The sequence below is a fragment of the Macrobrachium rosenbergii genome, chromosome 58 (assembly GCF_040412425.1).
Source record: "Macrobrachium rosenbergii isolate ZJJX-2024 chromosome 58, ASM4041242v1, whole genome shotgun sequence".
In the NCBI taxonomy this organism is placed as follows: domain Eukaryota; kingdom Metazoa; phylum Arthropoda; class Malacostraca; order Decapoda; family Palaemonidae; genus Macrobrachium; species Macrobrachium rosenbergii.
Genome location: NC_089798.1, coordinates 23,073,521 through 23,100,485, shown reverse-complemented (window position 1 = coordinate 23,100,485; position 26,965 = coordinate 23,073,521). Strand labels below are relative to the sequence as shown.

Sequence of the window (26,965 nt, the reverse complement as noted above, 5' to 3'; positions counted from 1 at the left end):
ATTGTCTTTTGATTTGTAATCTGTGCGATATTTAACCGTATGTGAAACTCTCAAAGTATATCAAGAATAGCCTACATATTTTACTCAAAATAGGGACGTTGTAAAGATCCGCAACCCCAGAGTACCCATGTAAAGATTGGCTATCCTCAGAATGAACTTGTTAACATCAGCCACCCGCCGCGCTGAACACGGCGAAGGGACATTCCATTTGGCCGACAACAAACAGATGCACCGCCAGTATCAGAATGAGCTTGTTAACATCAGCCACCCCAAATATTAGCTTGTTAAGATAAACAACCTTCAGGTACTCTGGGGTTGCTGTTCTTTACAACGTCCCAAAATAGAAAATGATTTTTCATTTATATACTTCAGAACATTCTAGTACGTTGTGTTTGATTGCAATCAACTCACTGACTTATTTGTATAAAAGGAAATCATGTTTAAAAACTAAGTAATAGTTAAAGTTCAGAAATATTTATATTATTAGAAAATATATTTTATGTTGTATTCTGTCATAATAAGTCACTGGCATACACAATAGTGTTAGCGGGGAATGCTGTAATCCTTTCAGTAAAAATGGTTATATTCTAATTTAGGTTAGGCACACACAAATGAGAGCTATCAAATCACCGTTGTGATAGGTTAGCCTAGGCTAAAAACCAAGTCAGCATGGGCTACGCCTGGCATAACCTATCCTAGTAACCTTAAAATTGCAAAAATCCACACCTTATATAAAATCATTTAGGATTACCAAATTATGGCAATAAGTCTTGCAGCTAAAATCTTCTTTTGACTGAGTGGCTCGCCATTGAATCGAGGTATATAATCTTGCCAGCTGATATTCTGAAAATATTTCAAAAGTACTGCTAATTTTGATTTGCACATTTAAGTTTCATTTTCTCTTTATCTGGACTTATGAAAATATATCATGCCTTCATTCATATCCAGTTTGATATTATTGATTTGCGCATTATTTTTTACAAGTTTTAAGTTTCATTTTTCTTTATCTGAACTTATGAAAATATCAACCTTCATTCATCTCCAGTTCAATAACCTTGTAAATATTGGATTGTGGTTTGTAGTTAAGGAAGTTGTTACCCAAAAATTACTGTGTTCAACATTTAAAAATAAAATATTGTTATAGAAATAACTTATTGCTTTTAGGAAAGTTTAGTACCTATGTAAGAGACCTCATCGCACCGATCGTGGTCTCTTTCGAGAACACGTGTGTGCATGCGTCATACCTTCGGAGGGACCCAGACAGAGAAAAACAAGAGCATCCCGTTTTCTCTCTCTCAAGGAATGCAACTTCTACCATACAATATTCCCTAACCATTGTTGTCTCGATTTAGGTACAATCACCACTACTTGCATTGCCATGCAAGCATTCTAACCATGCACTCATAATGTTCCACCGAATCTTCTGTATCAAACTGTATGAATGTTTCTGTTTGTGAAGATGCCAAACGTCTCACCATTTCACATATATTATGTTGCTGCATTGTATTCATTAATCTGTCTCGAATCTCATGCAATCAGCCATATGTGGAATTTCTTGGCCTTTCCATTGATATATGTTTTATCACTGTACGTTTATTATGTCTCTCACAACCGCCATCTGTTTGTCTGCCGACAAACACAGATGTCCGAAACATTACCTCTGTTTTGCCCTGTTTGTGTGTAGATGCCACTTTGCGGCTCCACCATCCAATAACAACTTCGAAGATTCTGTACATTCATTCAGTAAGGAACCACCAATAAACCAGTCAACACCCAGCCAGTATGTCACTCAATCCCGTCCTTACACATACACAATATAAACATTTTACACAGTTTATTACATTATAAAAATATATGTAACAATCACGGGGTGACCTTTAAAAATCTTTGAACAGAAAGATATATGACCTGTTAGTGGCTCCCATGGCAGGTTCTTTTGGGCTGGCATTGGAATTTGTTCAGTCAGATGCAAAGAACTATTTGATCATGGTCCAAGCACATGGAAACAATGTGCGTTTGTTCGGTCACTGAGCTAATGCACCGGAAATGCCCAGATTCCGGGAAGGTGTGTGTGTGTGTGTGTGTGTATCTGTGCAATCGCCCATGATGTATGACGAGAGGAACAGTGACTCTCTCGGGAGAGACTGCCCCGAGCTGTAATAGCGGATATGTGTTTTAACCTGGTGTAGTGATCAAAGAACCCGCCAGTATGAAGATAGGTTATTTACAGCCATAGAAGAAATTAAAAAATGCACAGTGACATTTTTCTCTTTCCCAGTTTTTAGAAGGAAAACCCCCTGGTTGAAAAGCAGTAAACCTGGACAATGTCTACATCATAAACTTGCCTACTTTTCTATTTGAACATTTATGTACATTCACAATTGCAGGTTTGAATATAATGATATTTCTTTCTACAGGAAACTCGAACATTGTCCTGGAAGGACTAATATTTGGAAGTGGTGTTATTCCTCTTACAGACTATATGACTTGTATTGTGGTCATCACGACCTTATTATTTTGCTGGATGACAAGGGGTCTTTGATTATTATTGTTTGGCATAAAATAATGTCTATGCTTGTTTGGGGAACAGTATTCCCTCTAGTAATGTGTTCCTTTGGTAAGGAGTGTTAGTCACTACATTTCTTGATGGTAGTTTTCGCAGAGTTACTTTCGTTAAATTTGTTAATAAAGTCTAGTTTTCTATATCAGTGTCTCATTCCAGTAGGCCTTTGTGTACAGGTAGGTTTAGAGAGAATCTTATGATGAATAGAGAAGGGATCTGCTGTCCCAGGTAAGGCCACAGCTACCAGAAACATCTCAAGAAAGGTGAGACGCTAAAGTCTGTTCTTAAAACAGATACTTCAACAAACAGCTGGCTCTCAAACCTGGGCTGATAACATATACATATATACAATTTATTATTTTTCACAATAATACAAAGAACAAAAATGGAACCAAAATACACTTTAGTACGAATCACAGACAAATGGTACAACAAGAATTAAAAAAAAAAAAAAGAGGGCACCACAATACACTAGGTTAGGTTAAGCGTAAATTGTAGGAATGTTTTTTTTGGGGACTTCCATTAGAGGGAAATATGTTCTCCAAGAAACTGTCACTGGGGCCTTGACTGATATTGGGCAGTGTCAGAACCACGGTGTCATGGCTAAGAAGACAGCCGGTGAAGTTGAGCTGCATCAGGCTAAGAAGAAAGGGCATTGAAGCAAAAGGAGGCTGAGGGGTGAAGGATTTGAAGCAACAGGAGGCTGAGGGGCGAAGGATGTTGAAGCATCAGGAAGCTGAGGGTGTTGAAGCAACAGGAGGCTGAGGGGTGAAGGATGTTGAAGCAACAGGAGGCTGAGGGGTGAAGGATGTTGAAGCAACAGGAGGCTGAGGCAAAGGATGAGGGGGCTGAGGGGCGAAGGATGTTGAAGCAACAGGAGGCTGAGGGGCTGAGGGAGGCTGAGGGGAAGGATGTTGAAGCAACAGGAGGCTGAGGGGCTAGGATGGAAGCTTCAGGAAGGATGTTGAAGCAACAGGAGGCTGAGGCTGGATGTTGAAGCAACAGGAGTGAGGGGTGAAGGATGTTGAAGCAACAGGAGGCTGAGGGTGAGGATGTTGAAGCAACAGGGAGGCTGAGGGTGAAGGATGTTGAAGCAACAGGAGGCTGAGGAGCAAAGGATGTTGAAGCAACAGGAGGCTGAGGGGCGAAGGATGTTGAAGCAGGAGGCTGAGGCGAGGCTGAAGGGAGGCTGAGGGGCAAGGATGTTGAAGCAACAGGAGGCTGAGGGTGAAGGATGTGAAGCAACAGGAGGCTGAGGGGTGAAGGATGTTGCTGAGGGAGGCTGAGAGGGATGTTGAAGCAACAGGAGGCTGAGGGGAAAGGATGTTGAAGGATGCAACAGGAGGCTGAGGAGGCAAAGGATGTTGAAGCAACAGGAGGCTGAGGGGTGAAGGATGTTGAAGCAACTGAGGAAGGATGAAACAACAGGAGGCTGAGGGGAAGGATGTTGAAGCAACAGGAGGCTGAGGGGCAAAGGATGTTGAAGCAACAGGAGGCTGAGGAGCAAAGGATGTTGAAGCAACAGGAGGCTGAGGGGCGAAGGATGTTGAAGCAACAGGAGGCTGAGGGGTGAAGGATGTTGAAGCAACAGGAGGCTGAGGGGCAAAGGATGTTGAAGCAACAGGAGGGAGGATGTTGAGGGAGGCTGAGGGCGAAGGATGTTGAAGCAACAGGAGGCTGAGGGGCGAAGGATGTTGAAGCAACAGGAGGCTGAGGGGTGAAGGATGTTGAAGCTGGAGGCTGAGGAGCAAGGATGTTGAAGCAACAGGAGGCTGAGGGGCGAAGGATGTTGAAGCAACAGGAGGCTGAGGGTGAAGGATGTTGAAGCAACAGGAGGCTGAGGAAGGATGTTGAAGCAACAGGAGGCTGAGGGGCGAAGGATGTTGAAGCAACAGGAGGCTGAGGGGGTGAAGGATGCTGAAGCAACAGAGGCTGAGGGGCAAAGGATGTTTTAAGCAACAGGAGGCTGAGGGGTGAAGGATGTTGAAGCAACAGGAGGCTGAGGGGTGAAGGATGTTGAAGCAACAGGAGGCTGAGGGGCAAAGGATGTTGAAGCAACAGGAGGCTGAGGGGCGAAGGATGTTGAAGCAAACGCTGAACAGGATGTTGAAGCAACAGGAGGCTGAGGAGCAAAGGATGCTTGAAGCAACAGGAGGCTGAGGGCGAAGGATGTTGAAGCAACAGGAGGCTGAGGGGAAGGATGTTGAAGCAACAGGAGGCTGAGGGGCAAAGGATGTTGAAGCAACAGGAGGCTGAGGGGAGAAGGATCAACAGGAGGCTGAGGGGCAAATGCAGACCAGGAAGCTGAGGGCAAAGGATGCCAAGCAACAGGAGGCTGAGGGGTAGGATGTTGAAGCAACAGGAGGCTGAGGGGTGAAGGATGTTGAAGCAACAAGGCTGAGGGGCAAAGGATGTTTTTTAGCAACAGGAGGCTGAGGGGTGAAGGATGTTGAAGCAACAGGAGGCTAAATCTTGTTCCATTCCAAAAACGAACAGTTCAAAACTTGCTTTGAAATGCCCTTCTGCCATCGCCTTCTTCATCCCCTCAGCAAAGCAGACCAGCCCATTTAGGAGTAGAAGAAGGGTCAACCTCGGATAAAGGCTGAGGGAAGGATTCCACTGGCCCTCTCTGGAAGTTGGCTGAAGGCGTTCCAACAGTACCTTCTGGTCGCCTCCATGCTTTCGATCACCTAAAAAAATAAAAGAAATATTGTTAATAAATACGCAAAAGTAATATATTTTGTTGCAAAATGAAAAACAAGGGAAAAAACCGACAATAAAAATGTCTATATAGTTAATGTTACGAAACTCAAACATTAATCAAAAGGTCATCAACATGTTTGTTATGAAATACTAACCTTATCGAGGACACACTCGTCACCTTCCTGCTCATCAAACTACTACTTCTGTTGAGGCCTCCTTTCCTCAATGGCGAGGATGATACTCACTTCGTCATCATCTCCACCAGCAACAACCTGAATGTCAGGGGCATCAGGAAGGGGCAGCGATGTTGGCAGCAGCAGCGGACTGTAAGAAAGAAAAATGAAAATGAATCTTATGATGAATAGAGAAGGGATCTGCTGTCCCAGGTAAGGCCACAGCTACCAGAAACATCTCAAGAAAGGTGAGACGCTAAAGTCTGTTCTTAAAACAGATACTTCAACAAACAGCTGGCTCTCAAACCTGGGCTGGATAACATATACATATATACAATTTATTATTTTTCACAATAATACAAAGAACAAAAATGGAACCAAAATACACTTTAGTACAAATCACAGACAAATGGTACAACAAGAATTAAAAAAAAAAAAAAGAGGGCACCACAATACACTAGGTTGATGTTAAGCGTAAAATTGTGAATGTTTTTTTTTTGAGGACTTCCATTAGGAGGAAATATGTTGTCCCTTGGCTGAAGAAGGATGTGTTTTTTTGATGGGGACTTCCATTAGGAAGACAGCTCAGAGACGATGGCATCAGACGGTCAAGTTGTGTGTAGATGACAAAGGGCTGAAGCAAGAAGGATGTCACTGAGGGAAGGGCTGAAGCAACAGATTGAGGGGTGAAGTGTTGAAGCAACAGGACGGTAGAAGGACAGAAGCAACAGGAGGCTTGTGGTGCAAAGGAGGCATTGAAGACAGGAGGCTGAGGGGTGAAGGATGTTGAAGCAACAGGAGGCTGAAGGGTGAAGGATGGTGAAGCAACAGGAGGCTGAGGGGCAAAGGATGTTGAAGCAACAGGAAGGGGTGAAGGATGTGAGGGAGAAAAGGATGGTGAAGCAACAGGAGGCTGAGGGGTGAAGGATGTTGAAGACCATGAGTCTTGATTCCAAAAAACGCTGAAAACTTGTGAAGGAACAAAGCAACAGGAGGCTGAGGGGCGAAGGATGTTGAAGCAACAGGAGGCTGATGGTGAAAAATAAAAAGAAATATTGTTAATAAATACGCAAAGTAGGAGGCAAGGGGACAATAAAAATGAAGGATGTTGAAGCAACAGGAGGCTGAGGGGTGAAGGATGTTGAAGCAACAGGAGGCTGAGGGGTGAAGGATGTTGAAGCAACAGGAGGCTGAGGTGAAGGATGTTGAAGCAACAGGAGGCTGAGGGGCAAACCAGAAACAGTTCAAGAAACAGGAGGCTGAAGTCTTCAGAAGGATGTCTGAATCGCAACAGGAGGCTGAGGAACAAAGGATGTTGAAGCAACAGGAGGAAAATGGTACAAAGGATGTTGAAGGGCAACAGGAGGGTTAGGGGAATTCCACTGGCCTCTGTTGAAGGGCTGAAAATACGTTCAACAAACTGGGTCGCCAGTCCATGCTTTCGATGGCTAAAAACAAAGAAATGAGGGTTAATAAATACGCGAAAAGTAATGTTGCAAAAGGGCAAAACAAAAAGAGGGGCAAAATGTCTGATGAGTTGAGGGGCGAAGGATGTTGAACTCAAACATGCTGAAAAGCAAACAGGAGGCTGAGGGGCGAAGGATGTTGAAGCAACAGGAGGCTGAGGGGCAAAGGATGACTTGAAGCAACAGGAGGCTGAATGGCGAGGATGAAGATGGCTGACCAGCAAAGGATGTTGAGGCAACAGGAGGCTGAGGGGTGAAGGATGTCAACAGGAGGCTGAGGGGTGATGTTAAAGATGAAACAGAGAAGCAACAGGGGCTGAGGGGTCATGTTGAAGCTTAGGAGGCTGAATAGTGAAGGATGTTGAAGCAACAGGAGGCTGAGGGGTCTCAAGAAATGAGGGGTCTGTTCTTAAAACAGATGAAGCAACAGGAGGCTGAGGGGGCTGAAGGATGTTGAAGCAACAGGAATTTGAGGGCAAAGGATGTTGAAAGCAACAGGGGAACCAAGGCTGAAGCAAATCAGGGGAGAAATGAACAGGAGGCTGACAAGATGTTGAAGCAACAGGAATAAAAGGGGCAAAGGATGTTGACAACAGGGTTGAGGGCTAGAGGATGTAGGAATGTTTTTTGGGGACAGGAGGCTGAGGGGTGAAATATGTTGAAGCAACAGGAGGCTGAGGGATATTGGATGTCAGAAGCAACAGGAGGCTGAAGCAAGACAGCTGAAGGATGTTGAAGCAACAGCTGAGGCTGAGGAGGGTGCAAAGGATGTTGAAGCAAAAGGAGGCTGAGGGGTGAAGGATGTTGAAGCAACATGAGGCTGAGGGCGAAGGATGATCGAAGCTTGGAAGCTGAGGAGCGAAGGATGTTGAACCAACAGGAGGCTGAGGGGTGAAGGATGTGAAGCAACAGGAGGCTGAGGAGTTCAAGCAAGGATGTTGAAGCAACAGGAGGCTGAGGGGCAAAGGATGTTGAAGCAACAGGAGGCTGAGGGTGAAGGATGCCCTTGAAGCAACAGGAGGCTGAGGGGTGAAGGACAGTTGAAGGCTGAGGGGGTGAAGGATGTTGAAGCAACAGGAGGCTGAGGGGAGGATGTTGAAGCAACAGGAGGCTGAGGGTGAGGATGCTGAAGCAACAGGAGGCTGAGGGGCGAAGGATGTTGAAGCAGCGGACAGGAAAATGCTGAGGTGTGAAGGATGTTGAAGCAACAGGAGGCTGAGGGGTGAAGGATGTTGAAGCAACAGGAGGCTGAGGAGCAAGGATGTTGAAGCAACAGGAGGCTGAGGTGAAGGATGTTGAAGCAACAGGAGGCTGAGGAGCAAAGGATGTTGAAGCAACAGGAGGCTGAGGGGTGAAGGATGTTGAAGCAACAGGAGGCTGAGGGGTGAAAGGATGTTGAAGCAACAGGAGGCTGAGGGGCAAAGGATGTTGAAGCAACAGGATGAGGGGCGAAGGATGTTGAAGCAACAGGAGGCTGAGGGGCAAAGGATGTTGAAGCAACAGGAGGCTGAGGGGCGAAGGATGTTGAAGCAACAGGAGGCTGAGGGGGGTGAAAGGATGCTGAAGCAACAGGGAGGCTGAGGGGTGAAGGATGTTGAACCAACAGGAGGCTGAGGGTGAAGGATGTTGAGCTGAGGAGGCTGAGGGGTGAGGATGTTGAAGCAACAGGAGGCTGAGGGGCAAAGGATGTTGAAGCAACAGGAGTCTGAGGAGCAAAGGATGTTGAAGCAACAGGAGGCTGAGGGCGAAGGATGTTGAAGCAACAGGAGGCTGAGAGGGGTGAAGGATGTTGAAGCAACAGGAGGCTGAGGGGTGAAGGATGTTGAAGCAACAGGAGGCTGAGGGGCACAAGGATGTTGAAGCAACAGGAGGCTGAGGGGGGTGAAGGATGGTTTGAAGCAACAGGAGGCTGAGGGGCAAAGGATGTTGAAGCAACAGGAGGCTGAGGGGAGAAGGATGTTGAAGCAACAGGGAGGCTGAGGGGCAAAGGATGTTGAAGCAACAGGAGGCTGAGGTGAAGGATGTTGAAGCAACAGGAGGCTGAGGGGCACAAGGATGTTGAAGCAACAGGAGGCTGAGGGTGAAGGATGTTGAAGCAACAGGAGGCTGAAGGCAAAGGATGTTGAAGCAACAGGAGGCTGAGGGAGCAAAGGATGTTGAAGCAACAGGAGGCTGAGGGGCGAAGGATGTTGAAGCAACAGGAGGTTGAGGGGTGAAGGATGGTGAAGCAACAGGAGGCTGAGGGGCAAAGGATGTTGAAGCAACAGGAAGCTGAGGGGAGAAGGATGCTGAAGCAACAGGAGGCTGAGAAGCAACAGGAGGCTGAGGGGCGAAGGATGTTGAAGCAACAGGAGGCTGAGGGGTGAAGGATGTTGAAGCAACAGAGGCTGAGGGGCAAAGGATGTTTTATCAACAGGAGGCTGAGGGGTGAAGGATGTTGAAGCAACAGGAGGCTGAGGGGTGAAGGATGTGGGTGACCATGAGTCTTGTTCCATTCCAAAAACGAACAGTTCAAAACTTGCTTTGAATTTCCCTTGCCCTTCTGCCATCGCCTTCTTCATCCTCTCAGCAAAGCAGACCAGCTCCACTTCCATTTAGGAGTAGAAGAATGGGTCAACCTCGGATAAATCCTTTGCAATCTTCCTCAGGAAGGGATTCCACTGGCCCTCTCTGGAAGTTGGCTGAAGGCGTTCCAACAGTACCTTCTTGGTCGCCTCCATGCTTTCGATCACCTAAAAAAAATAAAAAGAAATATTGTTAATAAATACGCAAAAGTAATATATTTTGTTGCAAAAATGAAAAACAAGGGAAAAAACCGACAATAAAAAATGTCTATATAGTTAATGTTACGAAACTCAAACATTAATCAAAAGGTCATCAACATGTTTGTTATGAAATACTAACCTTATCGAGGACACACTCTCGTCACCTTCCTGCTCATCAAACCTACTACTTCTTCGTAGGCCTCCTTTCCTCAATGGCGAGGATGATACTCACTTCGTCATCATCTCCACCAGCAACAACCTGAATGTCAGGGGTGAATCAGGAAGGGCAGCGGCAGTGGCAGCAGCGGACTGTAAGAAAGAAAATGAAAATGAATCTTATGATGAATAGAGAAGGGATCTGCTGTCCCAGGTAAGGCCACAGCTACCAGAAACATCTCAAGAAAGGTGAGACGCTAAAGTCTGTTCTAAAACAGATACTTCAACAAACAGCTGGCTCTCAAACCTGGGCTGGATAACATATACATATATACAATTTATTATTTTTCACAATAATACAAAGAACAAAATGGAACCAAAATACACTTTAGTACGAATCACAGACAAATGGTACAACAAGAATTAAAAAAAGAGGGCACCACAATACACTAGGTTAGGTTAAGGTACGAATAAATTGTGTGGAATGTTTTTTTTGGGGACTTCCATTAGAGGGAAATATGTTCTCCAAGAAACTGTCACTGGGGCCTTGGCTGATACTGGACAGTGTCAGAGACGATGGCGGTGTCATGGCTAAGGGTGTAGATGACCCAGGAATACTGACTGCCCAAGAAGACAGTTAGGAGGTGAAGTTGAGATGCAACAGGAGCTCTGGCATCAGACACAAAGTTGTTCAACAGGAGGCTGAGTTGTGGTGCAAAGGGCATTGAAGCAAAAGGAGGCTGAGGGGTGAAGGATGTTGAAGCAACATGAGGCTGAAGGGCGAAGGATGGTGAAGCAACAGGAGGCTGAGGGGCGAAGGATGTTGAAGCAACAGGAAGCTGAGGGGAGAAGGATGGTGAAGCAACAGGAGGCTGAGGGGCAAAGGATGTTGAAGTTTCAGGAAGCTGAGGAGTGAAGGATACTGAAGCAACAGGAGGCTGAGGGGTGAAGGATGTTGAAGCAACAGGAGGCTGAGGGGTGAAGGATGTTGAAGCAACAGGAGGCAGAGGGGCAAAGGATGTTTTAGCAACAGGAGGCAGAGGGGTGAAGGATGTTGAAGCAACAGGAGGCTGAGGGGTGAAGGATGTTGAAGCAACAGGAGGCTGAGGGGTGAAGGATGTGGGTGACCATGAGTCTTGTTCCATTCCAAAAACGAACAGTTCAAAACTTGCTTTGAATTTCCCTTGCCCTTCTGCCATCGCCTTCTTCATCCTCTCAGCAAAGCAGACCAGCTCCACTTCCATTTAGGAGTAGAAGAATGGGTCAACCTCGGATAAATCCTTTGCAATCTTCCTCAGGAAGGATTCCACTGGCCCTCTCTGGAAGTTGGCTGAAGGCGTTCCAACAGTACCTTTTGGTCGCCTCCATGCTTTCGATCACCTAAAAAAATAAAAAGAAATATTGTTAATAAATACGCAAAAAGTAATATATTTTGTTGCAAAAATGAAAAACAAGGGAAAAACCGACAATAAAAATGTCTATATAGTTAATGTTACGAAACTCAAACATTAATCAAAAGGTTATCAACATGTTTGTTATGAAATACTAACCTTATCGAGGACACACTCGTCACCTTCCTGCTCATCAAACTACTACTTCTTCGTAGGCCTCCCTTTCCTCAATGGCGAGGATGATACTCACTTCGTCATCATCTCCACCAGCAACAACCTGTAATGTCAGGGGCATCAGGAAGGGCAGCGGCAGTGGCAGCAGCAGCGGACTGTAAGAAAGAAAAATGAAAATGAATCTTATGATGAATAGAGAAGGGATCTGCTGTCCCAGGTAAGGCCACAGCTACCAGAAACATCTCAAGAAAGGTGAGACGCTAAAGTCTGTTCTTAAAACAGATACTTCAACAAACAGCTGGCTCTCAAACCTGGGCTGGATAACATATACATATATACAATTTATTATTTTTTCACAATAATACAAAGAACAAAAATGGAACCAAAATACACTTTAGTACAAATCACAGACAAATGGTACAACAAGAATTAAAAAAAAAAATAAAAAAAAGACGAAAGTTGGGCACCACAATACACTAGGTTAGGTTAGCGTAAATTGTAAGCAACAGAATGTTTTTTGGGGACTTCCATTATAGGGGAAAATGTGTTCTCCAAGAAACTGTCACTGGGGCCTTGACTGATATTGGGCAGTGTCAGACAACAGGAGGTTGATGGCGGTGTCATGGCTAAGAAGACAGCCGGTGAAGTTGAGCTGCTGAGCTGCGGCATCAGGGGCTAAGTAAGCAACAGGAGTTGTTGGGAGGCTGAGGTGGTGCAAAGGGCATTGAAGCAAAGGAGGAGGCTGAGGGGTGAAGGATGTTGAAGCAACATGAGGCTGAGGGGCAAAGGATGTTGAAGCTTCAGGAAGCTGAGGGGCGAAGGATGTTGAAGCAACAGGAGGCTGAGGCTGAGGGTGAAGGATTTGAAGCAACAGGAGGCTGAGGGGCGAAGGATGTTGAAGCAACAGGAGGCTGAGGAGCAAAGGATGTTGAAGCAACAGGAGGCTGAGGGGTGAAGCAACAGGAGGCTGAGGGGTGAGGATGTTGAAGCAACAGGAGGCTGAGGGGGGATGAAGGATGTTGAAGCAAGAGGAAGGCTGAGGGGTGAAGGATGTTGAAGCAACAGGAGGCTGAGGGGTGAAGGATGTTGAGGGGCAAAGCAACAGGAGGCTGAGGGGCGAAGAAGGATGTTGAAAGCAACAGGGGAGGGATGAGGGAGGCTGAAGGATGTTGAAGTAACAGGAGGCTGAGGGGTGAAGGGATGTTGAAGCAACAGGAGGCTGAGGGGTGAAGGATGTTTGAAGCAAGAGGCTGAGGGGTAGGCTGAGGGGCAAAGGATGTTGAAGCAACAGGAGGCTGAGGGGTGAGCAAAGGATGTTGAAGCAACAGGAGGCTGAGGGGTGAAGGATGTTGAAGCAACAGGAGGCTGAGGGGTGAAAGATGTTGAAGCAACAGGAGGCTGAGGAGCAAAGGATGTTGAAGCAACAGGAGGCTGAGGGGTGAAGGATGTTGAAGCAACAGGAGGCTGAGGAGCAAAGGATGTTGAAGCAACAGGAGGCTGAGGGGCGAAGGATGTTGAAGCAACAGGAGGCTGAGGGTGAAGGATGTTGAAGCAACAGGAGGCTGAGGGGTGAAGGATGTTGAAGCAACAGGAGGCTGAGGGAAAAAACCGCAAAAAATGGATGTTGAAGCAACAGAAGGCTGAGGGGTGAAGGATGATACTTGAAGCAACAGGAGGCTGAGGAGCAAAGGATGTTGAAGCAACAGGAGTCTGAGGGGCGAAGGATGTTGAAGCAACAGGAGGCTGAGGGGCGAAGGATGGTGAAGCAACAGGAGGCTGACGGGCAAAGGATGTTGAAGCAACAGGAAGCTGAGGAGAAGGATGCTGAAGCAACAGGAGGCTGAGGGGCGAAGGATGTTGAAGCTTCAGGAAGCTGAGGAGCGAAGGATGCTGAAGCAACAGGAGGCTGAGGGGTGAAGGATGTTGAAGCAACAGGAGGCAGAGGGGTGAAGGATGTTGAAGCAACAGAGGCTGAGGGGCAAAGGATGTTTAGCAACAGGAGGCTGAGGGGTGAAGGATGTTGAAGCAACAGGAGGCTGAGGGTGAAGGATGGATGTGGGTGACCATGAGTCTTGTTCCATTCCAAAACGAACAGTTCAAAACTTGCTTTGAATTTCCCTTGCCCTTCTGCCATCGCCTTCTTCATCCTCTCAGCAAAGCAGACCATCTCCACTTCCATTTAGGAGTAGAAGAATGGGTCAACCTCGGATAAATCCTTTGCAATCTTCCTCAGGAAGGGATTCCACTGGCCCTCTCTGGAAGTTGGCTGAAGGCGTTCCAACAGTACCTTCTGGTCGCCTCCATGCTTTCGATCACCTAAAAAAATAAAAGAAATATTGTTAATAAATACGCAAAAGTAATATATTTTGTTGCAAAAATGAAAAACAAGGGAAAAAACCGACAATAAAAAATGTCTATATAGTTAATGTTACGAAACTCAAACATTAATCAAAAGGTCATCAACATGTTTGTTATGAAATACTAACCTTATCGAGGACACACTCGTCACCTTCCTGCTCATCAAACTACTACTTCTTCGTAGGCCTCCTTTCCTCAATGGCGAGGATGATACTCACTTCGTCATCATCTCCACCAGCAACAACCTGTATGTCAGGGGCATCAGGAAGGGCAGCGGCAGTGGCAGCAGCAGCGGACTGTAAGAAAGAAAAATGAATCTTATGATGAATAGAGAAGGGATCTGCTGTCCCAGGTAAGGCCACAGCTACCAGAAACATCTCAAGAAAGGTGAGACGCTAAAGTCTGTTCTTAAAACAGATACTTCAATAAACAGCTGGCTCTCAAACCTGGGCTGGATAACATATACATATATACAATTTATTATTTTTCACAATAATACAAAGAACAAAAATGGAACCAAAATACACTTTAGTACAAATCACAGACAAATGGTACAACAAGAATTAAAAAAAAAAAAAAAAAAAGGGCACCACAATACACTAGGTTAGGTTAAGCGTAAATTGTACGAATGTTTTTTTGGGGACTTCCATTATAGGGAAATGTGTTCTCCAAGAAACTGTCACTGGGGCCTTGACTGATATTGGGCAGTGTCAGACGCGATGGCGGTGTCATGGCTAAGAAGACAGCCGGTGAAGTTGAGCTGCTCGCTGCGGCATCAGACGGTAAAGTTGTTCGGGTTGTGGTGCAAAGGGCATTGAAGCAAAAGGAGGCTGAGGGGTGAAGGATGTTGAAGCAACATGAGGCTGAGGGGCGAAGGATGTTGAAGCTTCAGGAAGCTGAGGGGCGAAGGATGTTGAAGCAACAGGAGGCTGAGGGGTGAAGGATTGAAGCAACAGGAGGCTGAGGGGTGAAGGATGTTGAAGCAACAGGAGGCTGAGGAGCAAAGGATGTTGAAGCAACAGGAGGCTGAGGGGTGAAGGATGTTGAAGCAACAGGAGGCTGAGGGGTGAAGGATGTTGAAGCAACAGGAGGCTGAGGGGTGAAGGATGTTGAAGCAACAGGAGGCTGAGGGGTGAAGGATGTTGAAGTAACAGGAGGCTGAGGGGTGAAGGATGTTGAAGCAACAGGAGGCTGAGGGGCGAAGGATGTTGAAACAGCAACAGGAGGCTGAGGGGGCTGAAGGATGATTTGAAGCAACAGGAGGCTGAGGGGTGAAGGATGTTGAAGCAACAGGAGGCTGAGGGGCGAAGGATGTTGAAGCAACAGGAGGCTGAGGGGCGAAGGATGTTGAAGCAACAGGAGGCTGAGGGGTGAAGGATGTTGAAGCAACAGGAGGCTGAGGGGTGAAGGATGTTGAAGCAACAGGAGGCTGAGGGGTGAAGGATTTTGAAGCAACAGGAGGCTGAGGGGTGAAGGATGTTGAAGCAACAGGAGGCTGAGGGGTGAAGGATGTTGAAGCAACAGGAGGCTGAGGGGCAAAGGATGTTGAAGCAACAGGAGGCTGAGGAGCAAAGGATGTTGAAGCAACAGGAGGCTGAGGGGTGAAGGATGTTGAAGCAACAGGAGGCTGAGGGGTGAAGGATGTTGAAGCAAGAGGAGGCTGAGGAGCAAAGGATGTTGAAGCAACAGGAGGCTGAGGAGCAAAGGATGTTGAAGCAACAGGAGGCTGAGGGGTGAAGGATGTTGAAGCAACAGGAGGCTGAGGGGTGAAGGATGTTGAAGCAACAGGAGGCTGAGGAGCAAAGGATGTTGAAGCAACAGGAGGCTGAGGGGCGAAGGATGTTGAAGCAACAGGAGGCTGAGGAGCAAAGGATGTTGAAGCAACAGGAGGCTGAGGGGCGAAGGATGTTGAAGCAACAGGAGGCTGAGGGGTGAAGGATGTTGAAGCAACAGAGGCTGAGGGGCAAAGGATGTTTTAGCAACAGGAGGCTGAGGGGTGAAGGATGTTGAAGCAACAGGAGGCTGAGGGGTGAAGGATGTGGGTGACCATGAGTCTTGTTCCATTCCAAAAACGAACAGTTCAAAACTTGCTTTGAATTTCCCTTGCCCTTCTGCCATCGCCTTCTTCATCCTCTCAGCAAAGCAGACCAGCTCCACTTCCATTTAGAGTAGAAGAATGGGTCAACCTCGGATAAATCCTTTGCAATCTTCCTCAGGAAGGGATTCCACTGGCCCTCTCTGGAAGCTGGCTGAAGGCGTTCCAACAGTACCTTCTTGGTCGCCTCCATGCTTTCGATCACCTAAAAAAATAAAAAGAAATATTGTTAATAAATACGCAAAAGTAATATATTTTGTTGCAAAAATGAAAAACAAGGGAAAAACCGACAATAAAAAATGTCTATATAGTTAATGTTACGAAACTCAAACATTAATCAAAAGTTCATCAACATGTTTGTTATGAAATACTAACCTTATCGAGAACACACTCGTCACCTTCCTGCTCATCAAACTACTACTTCTTCGTAGGCCTCCTTTCCTCAATGGCGAGGATGATACTCACTTCGTCATCATCTCCACCAGCAACAACCTGTATGTCAGGGGCATCAGGAAGGGCAGCGGCAGTGGCAGCAGCAGCAGACTGTAAGAAAGAAAAATGAAATGTATTATTAATTTTGGAAACAGCATATATGAAACATGAAAACCTTTGTATTGTGATATTTAATAATCAGGAAAAACAACATATGAAACCAATACAAGGCAGAACAATTACCTTTTTCAATCCAAGTGTTTTTGGCTTCTTCTGACAGACAATGTGTTACCTGAAGAAGCTGAATGTCGTCCGTCAGGATCCACTTCCCCCTGTCCGTGAGGTCCCTCACTGCTGCCTGGCAGCTCTTTGTCTTCATCAACTGCCCATACCTCGTTCTTATGGACTACAGCCACATGTTGAGCTCAGCTGCAGTCAATGGCAGCTTCAGCGACTCGGACTTGTCTGCCATGAGGCACATCTTCTTTGCCATGGTTTTTAAGTCCGTAAGGCCCCTGTCATACAGGAAGGGGTGCTCCTGCAGCCATTCCCCTAACATCCTCTTGGTGTCATTGGATATGAAACGCATGGCGTTTTCTTGCAACGATGCTGCTTGCTGCTCTCCACATCTGTTGTCAACTCCTCATCGTCGCCAAGGACTTCTGAATCACCGACTTCCGTGGAGTGGGGCTCCTCCTCAAAGACTTGCACTTGGGGATCATCTTCGGCAGAAGTACATGGTGCAGAAGAGGTGGCTTGTGAGGCTATAGAGGGATGAATAAATTTGTTTTTATTTAGCATTTCCCAACGTTTTGTGAGAGAGAGAGAGAGAGAGAGAGAGAGAGAGAGAGAGAGAGAGAGAGAGAGAGAGAGTGTAATTGTCGTTAGTAGTGCTTCGGTTGTTGGAAGAGGGATGAGGTCGTTAGGTTGTTTACGGTGCTGTCTGTCTGTGCAAATGTCGAGGGAGTTTTTTTTCGGTTTTGAGAGAGTCTTGAGCTGAGTTCTGTGCAAGGCGGACATTGATGGTGCATGATTATTGTATGTTCCGTGAGTCGAGTGTTTTCTGTTGGATGTCATTGTTGTCTGTGCATGTGTCTCTTTCTTTTTGCTCGTTTCTTTTTGGTTGATAGTCTGTTTTCCGGTTGTTTGTGAATTTTGTCTACTGTGTTGGCGACCGTGGACACCCTCAACCATCTCCCAGCAACCGAGGATCATAGTGAGTATTGTATGTGGTTATATGTTCGGTGTATGAGTGTTGTGTACTGTTTTTTTGTGATTTTTAATCCCGCCACATAATATTTGGCGCCCAACGTGGGGCTGTTGTATAATAGCCGTTAGGATTGTTTGTGGTGGGTAGAGTGAGAGTAAGAGGTCAGGATGAGTGAGATAGAGAAACTGAGAGAGGAACTCCGAGTGGCCAGGGAACTCCAGGGTAGGCTGGAGGATGAGAATGGGAGGCTGAGGAGTGAGAATGAGGAGTTGAGGAGCCAGTTGGAGGAGATGGGGATGCTAAGAAGTGCAAAAGAAGAAATGAAAGGGGAGATGAAAGAGTCCGAAGAGAGAATGGATAAAAAGTTGGAGGAATGATGAAAGGTGTGGAAGAAATGGTGAAAGGTATGTTCAAGGGTGTTTTTGGAGAAGGGGCTGTTGGAGGCAGGTTCTCTGGAACGTGTGAAGGGGCAAGAGAGAAAGAAAAGGAGGAAGAAGTGAATGGAAGCGTGAGTGATGAAAGTGATATGGGAATAGGAAGTAAGAAACGAGGGATTGAGAGGCAGGGTAAGAAAAAGGAAATGAAAAGCAAGGGAAGGAAATGAGGGAAAGTAAGGATAAGTCAGGGGAAGAAAAAGGGAAGAAGGGAAAGGGAAAGGAAACTGGTAAGAAGGGTAAGGAAGTGGGAAGGCAGGAAAGAAGGGAGAGGGGTGAAGGCAGTAGTGATAGTGAGGTGGATGGAGGTGAGTGGATAAAAGTGGATAAAAGAGGGGAAGAAGAGTGTAATGAGTAAGATGAATGTAAGTGCAGAAGTGGACTCTTTGTATTCGGAAGAGGGTATGAAAAGACAGAGTGAAAGTAGCGAAAGTGAGAGTGAAAGTGAGAAAGAAGTGAGAAAGGCTATGTATGTGAGGGAGGTACCCCGGTGTGAAAAGTATAATGAGTATGGAAGTAGGGATGTGCATGATTTCTTTAGGAGTATGAAAGGTTTTGTCAGGATAAGTATGGGGAAAGTAAGAGAGTGTGGGCACGAGAATTAGGAGAATATTTGACTGGGTTTTTACTTGATATGTATAGGTTATTATGAGTGTGGGGGATGTTGAGTATGACAAGGTGAAAGCTAGACTAGTTGAGCAAGCGAGGCGTATGAAAGCAAGTGTTAAGTATAAGAGGAAGAATGAATTTGATGAGGCAAGAATGAAAGCTGGGGAAACCTTGTCACTGTATGCTTGTAGGCTGGAGACGTTGGCAAGGAAGAAGTTTGGGGATGATGGGATAGATGAATGTAAGGAGTTAGTACGGGAAGTTGTTAGGGACAGTGCCAGATGGAGTTAGAGAATTTGTGAACTTGAAGCGGAAGGAGAAGAAAAGATGGACGAATGAAAGGTTGACTTGGGGAGAAATTTTGGAAATTGTAGAAGATTATGAGCTTGACAGGGTTATAAAAGAGAGCAGAAGTGTAAGTGTAAGGGCTGGGGTAGATGAGAGGGTACCAGAGTTCCAGAAGCTTTAGGGATGCAGTGTTGAGGGGCCCAATGAGAATGGCCGATAGTGTAATAGATAGGAGTGTAAGAGCAAGTAATGTGGAGGTGCCAGGGAGGATGAATGGTGGGTTTGTAAGGGAACAACGGGTTGGATGGGTTAGGGATAGTAGTGTACAAAGGGGAAGGTCGATGAGTGGAAGTCGAGCGAAGTGTTTTAGATGTGGAAAAGAAGGACATACAAAGAATGAGTGTAGGTGGGCTTTAGGAGCGTGTTTCGGGTGTGGGCAATCGGGACATTTGGTAAGGGAGTGTACGAAAGATAGGGGGGTTAAATGTTACAGGTGCGGACAGGTGGGTCATATTGCTAATGGTTGTAGGGGTACCCGAGTGAATGTAATGTGGCAACTGTGGTAAGAATGGGCATTATGCGAGAATGTGTTCAGAACCGAGAGCGAAGTGTGTCGAATGTGGAATGGAAGGGCATGTATCAAGTGTATGCAGACGAAAGAGGGTGACTGTGACAGCAAATTCGGGAAACTGAGTGTGAAGGGGGTTCAAATGGGTGGATCCTCCAGGATGCAAGCGGTGCGTGTGATGCATGTACGTGAGGGGTAGTTGCATGAGGGAGGCTTTGCTGGAAAGACTGACGAGTGCATGAAGCAATTTGTTTTGATAGAGTATGGTAGGAAACGTAAGAAAGGGAAGAACGTAAGTGAACGGAGTGATCGTAAGTTGTGTGATAGGGGTGTGAGTGCCAAAGTGGAAATGAATGATAAAGCGTGTAATACGGATGAATGGGATGGTATGAATAGAACATATAGCATATGCGGGTTTGATATAACTGAGTTGACTGAACGTGTAGGGGTTAGTGAACGGTTGGAGGTGAGCGAAAGTGTAAGAGTAAGAGAGCGTAGCAGTAATATACGAGTGATTGAAAGCATGAATGAATCGTTGCAAGAATTGGAAAGGTCAATGAGCGAATGGGATGGGTTAGTTGAAGAATTGGGGAGGTATTTGGGAACGAGTTAGAGGGTATAGATGAGATTGTGGATGAAATTGAGAGTGGTAATAGTGAAGAAGATAGCGTGAATCTGAGAGAGAATGGAGGAGAAGATGTGAGTTTGAATGTTGCTAGAAGAGAGAATGATTCTGAGAGAATGATTATGCGTGCCCGCGAACGCAATCTAGAGGACCTGCTAGTGAGCATCCGTGGGTGTTATGTATAGGCGATTTGAAAGAGGTGTGAAAGGTGTTGGTTGGGAAATGCTAAAAGGGGGAGAAATATAGAGGATGAATAAATTTGTTTTTATTTAGCATTTCCCAACGTTTTGTGAGAGAGAGAGAGAGAGAGAGAGAGAGAGAGAGAGAGAGAGAGAGAGAGAGAGAGAGAGAGAGTGTAATTGTCGTTAGTGAGTGCTTCGGTTGTTGGAAGAGGGATGAGGTCGTTAGGTTGTTTACGGTGCTGTCTGTCTGTGCAAATGTCGAGGGAGTTTTATTTCGGTTTTGAGAGAGTCTTCAGCTGAGTTCTGTGCAAGGCGGACATTGATGGTGCATGATTATTGTATGTTCCGTGAGTCGAGTGTTTTCTGTTGGATGTCATTGTTGTCTGTGCATGTGTCTCTTTCTTTTTGCTCGTTTTTTTTTATTGGAAGTCTGTTTTCCGGTTGTTTGTGAATTTTGTCTACTGTGTTGGCGACCGTGGACACCCTCAACCATCTCCCAGCAACCGAGGATCATAGTGAGTATTGTATGTGGTTATATGTTCGGTGTATGAGTGTTGTGTACTGTTTTTTTGTGATTTTTAATCCCGCCACAAGGCGTCCTTATGTGGAACAATAATCTTCACCTTCACGATGTTCCGGGTCATGGTGAATGCTAAAGCAACACAGGTCATGTGTAGAGGTCAGAGGTGAAAGACGAGTGAGGATGAAGATCCTGGCATGCACCCTTTTATGCCTGTGAAGCACGTGACTCAGTTGGACTACTGCGCATCCCCACTGAGCATGCTGTGGGGTTCCCATATACATGACGTATGTCGTACTGGATGCTGCATGTCAACATTGCTAGTTACGTCTGACGTAATCCAATGCCGATGCTGTCTTGTCAGTTGTGATAACATTACAACATAGTTGCGTCATGCGGCATTACATGGAGACACTTGACAGTCGTCGTGGCCCGACCGTGTAGGTGCTGTGCAGCCTCCCACCTATGCTATCACTTGGCGGACGTCGCCAAACTCGGAGACGTGGTTACGAATCATGCTGATTGATGCCGATTTGGTCGCACCTAGAGCGTAACCGCGTCGTAATGAGCAAATTAGACGGTCGCAGTCTTGAATTGCCGAAGTGTGACACTGGCATAAGACAGTGTTTTTGCAAGGCATAGTAAGTGGTTTTTAATTACAAGAAACAGTAATTAACCATTGGACAGGCCATAAGTCTGGTAAACCTGGTTAAAGTATGACAATTTGCATTTATTCTACCGAATATTTGCCTTTAAAGTGAACCTCCATTACACTGCAGTTCAGCATTCGCAGCTTCAGTAGTTTTTCTGTGGAATGTAACTCCAAATATATCCCAAAAAATTTACTAATCCGTGGAATTTTTTGTAGAGCAAGATTTCATGTTATTTTCGTGACTAAATACATTTTTTAGGATAAAAAAATTATTTACTAATTTTCAAATATTAATATTAAGGTAAACAGAAAAATATCAATAAAATGTATTTTTTCAATACATATTTAAATATTTAGGTACAGTACTTAACTCTACCTGTGAATTCCTAATGTTTCCCCTATGCACTGTAAAAATAGAACAGGACAGCTTGAATACTGTGTGAGAGAAAATGGCCGTGCCTGACTATAGGGGGAACTTGATTCATCTTCACATGTAGCTGTAAGCCATATATTTCTAAGGGTAATGTTGTACGATGAATTTGAAATTATATTAATATGTTTTAGGATGATAGTAGTTTTCAAATATTAATGCCCCAAACTTTGGCGACGTTAGGCTCCAGAACCCATCACGGATCAGGAGGAATTGTAAAGTCTCTGCTAAGCAAGTTTTCTATGGTGACGTCCCATTTTCTTTGCCTGTACAATTCGTCACACCTGGCGTGACAGGTCACACAATTCCAATCATTTAAACTATGTATATAATTGTTTACCTGTCTCCGATTCGTATACCATGTATTCTTCTTTCGCCGGCATCAAGATTGTATTCAACTTCAATTCTGTCCATTTGTATAATTTAAAGTGTACTCGTTCACTGTATTTATTGTTAATTATTATTGACCTCAGGTCACCCTTGTTCCCATTGTATTCCGCGGCGCGACGTCAGTCTGCCGCTATCTAAACCGCCTGGATCACCAATAAACCAGGAGTACCTTTTTCCTGCTTGTCTTATTTTGCACCTCTTAAAGCGGTGACCCCAGAGTGGTTCCCAGAGCCATTAGCGGACCCATACGGCGACTCAGTCTTGGCTCCAGGAACTACCTCACGCCCCTAACGGTCTAACTACGGCGCTGTAACCAGTGTTCAGGCGTGCTGACTCTCGTCGGCAAATCACCAGTGTCATTAATGGACTCACACGGCGCGTTTCCAAGTGCGTTTTGACGCGAGTATCCCACTCCAATTAAGAGCGCAAGAGCGAGCATGAACACGGACATCCCCTCACTCGTTCATTTAACCGCTAACCTCGCGGATTCAGATGTCTACCTCCCTCCCATATCACCCATACCCGCCCCCGCGCCGATGCTCTCGTGCTCCTCCACACCCCTGCCCGCGCCCTGTACTCTTCCCTGCCTGGGGCCCTGCCCGGCAGGACAAGCAAGGCCCACCCTGGCCTAAAGCTGCCGCCATTCCCGCAGGGGAACCCGTCGGCATGGCTGTACAGGGTTGAGAGTCAATTCAGGCTGGTGGAATCAACGACAAGGTGCTACAAGCAGACACGGTACTCAATGCCCTGCTGGAGGAGATCTACAGGAAGCTCGTCCCGTGGGTGTCCACCGCATGTCCCCTCACCTACCACCTCCTGAAGATGTCCCTCCTCGAGACATGCTCCCTGCTGGTCGCTGAGCTGGCCACCCGCGCCCTCGACCTCACCGTCAGCCCATGGCAGGATCAGAGCGTCATGGAGTCATGGGGCATGATACAGGACCTTCTCACCCTCCCAAACACTGATCTGATGGCAGTGGAAAACAACTCGAAATAAGCCTGTCGCGGGAGCTCCTCCTCCGTCAGCTCCTCCCGGAGGTCCGCACACAAATCCCTGAGCCCTACGCCATGCCCCTCGAGGTCCTGATCCGCATGGCGCAGCGCCTGACGGACTCCGTGAAGGCAACGAAGCGGGTACCAGCACCTGCACTCCCCATCAGCACCATCCAGCAGGAGGAGGGAGCAGAGCAGGAGGTCAATGCCGTCACCAGGAGGCGCCCAACGCCTCACAACAGGTGAAATCCCTTGGGTCTTTGCCACTACCACAGGCGGTTTGGCAAGGATGCCTGGAATTGCCTGCCGCCCTGTTCATTCGCCTGTCCAAAAAAACAGGGGAGGCGGCGGCCAGCAGGACAGGCCGCCATGGCAACAGAAGAACCCAGGGGCTCAGAGCCAGTAGGCTTCTACATCCGCTTCACCATCTCCAGCAGGATGATGTTGGTCGACACGGGGGCCGTCAGATCAATCTTCTCGCTGTCCAGAGAGGAGAGGACCGCAAGCGAACACCGGACCCGGCTGCCTCCCTGACAGCCGCCAACGGGTCCCCCATCCTCTCCTACAGCACCAGGCTCCTGTCGATCTCCATCCTTGGCCGGAGCTATTCCTGGGACTTCGTCGTCGCGGACGTAAGGACCCCGCTCCTGGGTGCGGATTTCCTTGCCCACTTCGGGCTGGCAGTCGACGTCGGTCAGAAGTGCCTCCTCGACACCGACTCCTGCCAGTCCCTTCCGTTAGCAACAGGACCCAAGGTGCCCACCATCTGCTCCGCTGGCCCCCACCAGTACTCATAGCTGCTGAAAGACTTCCCTGACGTCTTCAGGCCCGAGCTCCGCCAGGTACCCGGGGCCCAAGCCAAACATGGCATCTACCATCACATAAAAACAAAGGGACCCCCTGCACACGCGAGGTTCCGGAGGCTTCCCCCGCGGCGCCTTCAGGAGGCCAAGAATGCCTTCGCTGAAATGGAGTGGATGGGAATATGCAAGAAGGTCTCCAGCCCGTGGGCCTCCCCCCTCCACATGGTGCAGAAACCGGACGGCTCCTGGAGACCCTGCGGCGATTACAGGTGGCTCAACCTCGCAACAGAACCTGACCATTACCCCCTGCCAAACATGCAGGATCTCACAGCCTCTTTCCACGAGGCCAAAATATTTTCTAAATTGGATCTCTTGAAATCTTATTTCCAGGTACCAGTCGCGCCAGAGGACGTACCAAAGACCGCCATCATCACGCCTTTCGGGTCCTACGTCTTCGCCTTCTCCACCTTCGGCTTGAGGAACGCGGGGGTGACTTTCCAGTGGCTCATGGACAGCATCCTGGGGGACCTGAAGTTCTGCGTCTGCTACGTGGATGATATCCTTATATTTTCCAGGTCCCACAAGGAGCACCAGAAGCACATCCGGGCAGTCCTGCAGCGTCTGCAGGAGAACGGCCTCGTCGTACATTTCAACAAGTGCACCTTCGGCGTCCAGAAAGTCGACTTCCTGGGCCACGAGGTATCCCCGGATGGTGTCCGCCTGCTCACATCCAAAGTCGCAGCTGTCACCAGGTTTCCCGTTCCCACCTCCGTCAAGGCCGTCCAGGAGTTCCTCAGGATGGTAAACTACTACAGGAGGTTCATCCCCAGGATTGCACACACATGGCCCCCCTGACGGAAACCCTGAAAGGCCAACCAAAATCCTTAGTGTGGCGACCCAGCCAGCAGCAGGCCTTCTCCCTGACAAAGGCCGCCCTCACCGAGGCAACCGCCCACCATGACCCCACCGCTCCCCTCCAGCTGATGACGGACGCCAGCAGCGTCGCCTGTGGAGCTGTCCTGGAGCAGGTCAACGACAGCGCTCCCCAGTCCATCGCCTTCTTCAGCAAGAAGTTCAATCCCACAGAGGCCCACTACAGCACCTTCGACAGGGAACTCTGCGCAGTATACCGGGCAGTCCGGCACTTCAAGTTCCTCCTGGAGGGCACGCCCTTCACAATCTACACGGACCACCAGCCGCTGGTCCATGCTTTCACAAAGCAGGGGGATGCATGGTCTTCCAGGCAGCAGCGACACCTCTTGGCCATCGCAGAGTTCACCTGCTCCGTCAAGTACCTTCCCGGCAGGAAGAACCCGGTGGCGGACGCCCTCTCCAGAGTTGAGCTTAGTGCGGTGCAGCTCGGGATCAACTACGAAGACCTTGCCAGGGAGCAGGCTGCCGACCCAGAGACCCCAACCTACCGCACTGCCATCAGGTCCCTGAAGTGGAGGGACGTGCCTCTCGCCCCCGGGGCCCCAAATTTCCTCTGCGACGTCAGTACCAGCCAGCCCTATCCCCTGGTGCCCGCCTCCTGCCGCCGCCAGGTTTTTCACGTCATCCACGGGCTGTCACACCCCTCCGGCAGGACGATGGCCAAGCTGCTGTCAGAGAAGTTCATCTGGCATGGAGTGCAGAAGGACGCGAGGACCTGGGCGAGGCAGTGCCTGCAGTGCCAAACCAGCAAGGTGGGGCGTCACACCGAGTCTGGGGTAGGCGAGTTCCCGCAGCCAGGGTGGCGGTTCGGCCATGTTCACATCGACATCGTCGGGCCTCTTCCCCCGTCAGGTGGGTCCAGATATCTCCTGACGGTGGTCGACCGCTCAACAAGGTGGCCCACAGCTATGCCAATGCAAGAAGCCACCGCCAGTGCATGTGCCGATGCCCTACTCTCCAGGTGGATCAGCTGCTTCAGCGTCCCAGACCACATCACAACCGACAGGGGCCCCACCTTCCTGTCCGAGTTGTGGTCCGCCCTGGCTCAGCTGCTGGGGACAGCTCATCACATCACCACGGCCCACAACCCCGCTGCCAACGGCTTGGTCGAGCGGTTTCACAGGTCCCTGAAGGCGTCCCTTATGGCCCGCTGCGCTGCCGAGGACTGGAAGTACCAGCTGCCATGGGTCCTCCTCGGGTTGAGAACCGCCCCCAGGGCTGACGGCGAGCCCCTCGTGGTCCCGGGCGAGCTAGTTACAGAGGACCGCCACAACTCATCTGTCCAGAGGCTTCGCGACATAGTCGGCAAGTTCGCCCCCTGCAAGCGGACATATACCGACAGGTCAGCCACCTTTACGCCGCCCAGCCTGTCCTCCACCACCCACGTCTTCGTCAGGGATGATGCCATCTGCCCACCACTGACCAGGCCCTACAGGGGGCCCTTCCGCGTGCTGGAGCGGAACAACAAGGCATTCCTGCTCGCCTTTCACGGGAAGAACGACTGGGTGTCGTAGACTGAGTCAAGCCCACCTACCTGGAGGAGGACACAGACATCACCACACCGCACCCTCCACCTGGACAGCCGTCGCCGCAGCCGGCCCCCGTATGAAGCAGGCACGCGGTCGCCCCTGAAAGCACCCGCAGTCAGCCGCCCCCCACACACAGGGTGTCTCTCCGATGTCCTCACGCAGCCGTGGCACCCCTCATCACCCCAGCAGATACGCCGACTAATCAGATGTTACCCACGTCTTGCATGGGAAGTATTTGTAAAGTCTCTGCTGAGCAAGTTTTCTATGGTGATGTCCCATTTTCTTTGCCTCTACAATTCGTCACACCTGGCGTGACGGGTCATGCAAATCCAATCATTTAAACTATGTATATAATTGTTTACCTGTCTCCGATTTGTATACCATGTATTCTTCTTTCGCAGGCATCAAGATTGTATTCAACTTCAATTACGTCCATTTGTATAATTTAAAGTGTACTCATTCACTGTATTTATTGTTAATTATTATCGACCTCAGGTCACCCTTGTTCCCATTGTATTCCGTGG

At 47.9% G+C, this 26,965-nt stretch overlaps 1 long non-coding RNA gene across 2 annotated transcripts; it reads right to left on the bottom strand.

Moving 5' to 3' along the window:
• Nucleotides 1-13,504: 13,504 nt before the first annotated feature.
• On the bottom strand, nucleotides 13,505-17,197 carry LOC136837163 (uncharacterized). 2 transcript variants are annotated; one of them, XR_010852611.1, is made up of 5 exons: nucleotides 16,520-17,197; nucleotides 16,220-16,387; nucleotides 15,841-16,049; nucleotides 13,878-14,045; nucleotides 13,505-13,707 (listed from the first exon to the last, which is right to left on the bottom strand). It is a non-coding gene; the product is annotated as an uncharacterized lncRNA (long non-coding RNA). The 2 variants fall into 2 exon arrangements; XR_010852610.1 differs by lacking the exon at nucleotides 13,505-13,707 and having other exon boundaries at nucleotides 13,716-14,045.
• Between the last annotated feature and the right edge of the window lie 9,768 nt (nucleotides 17,198-26,965).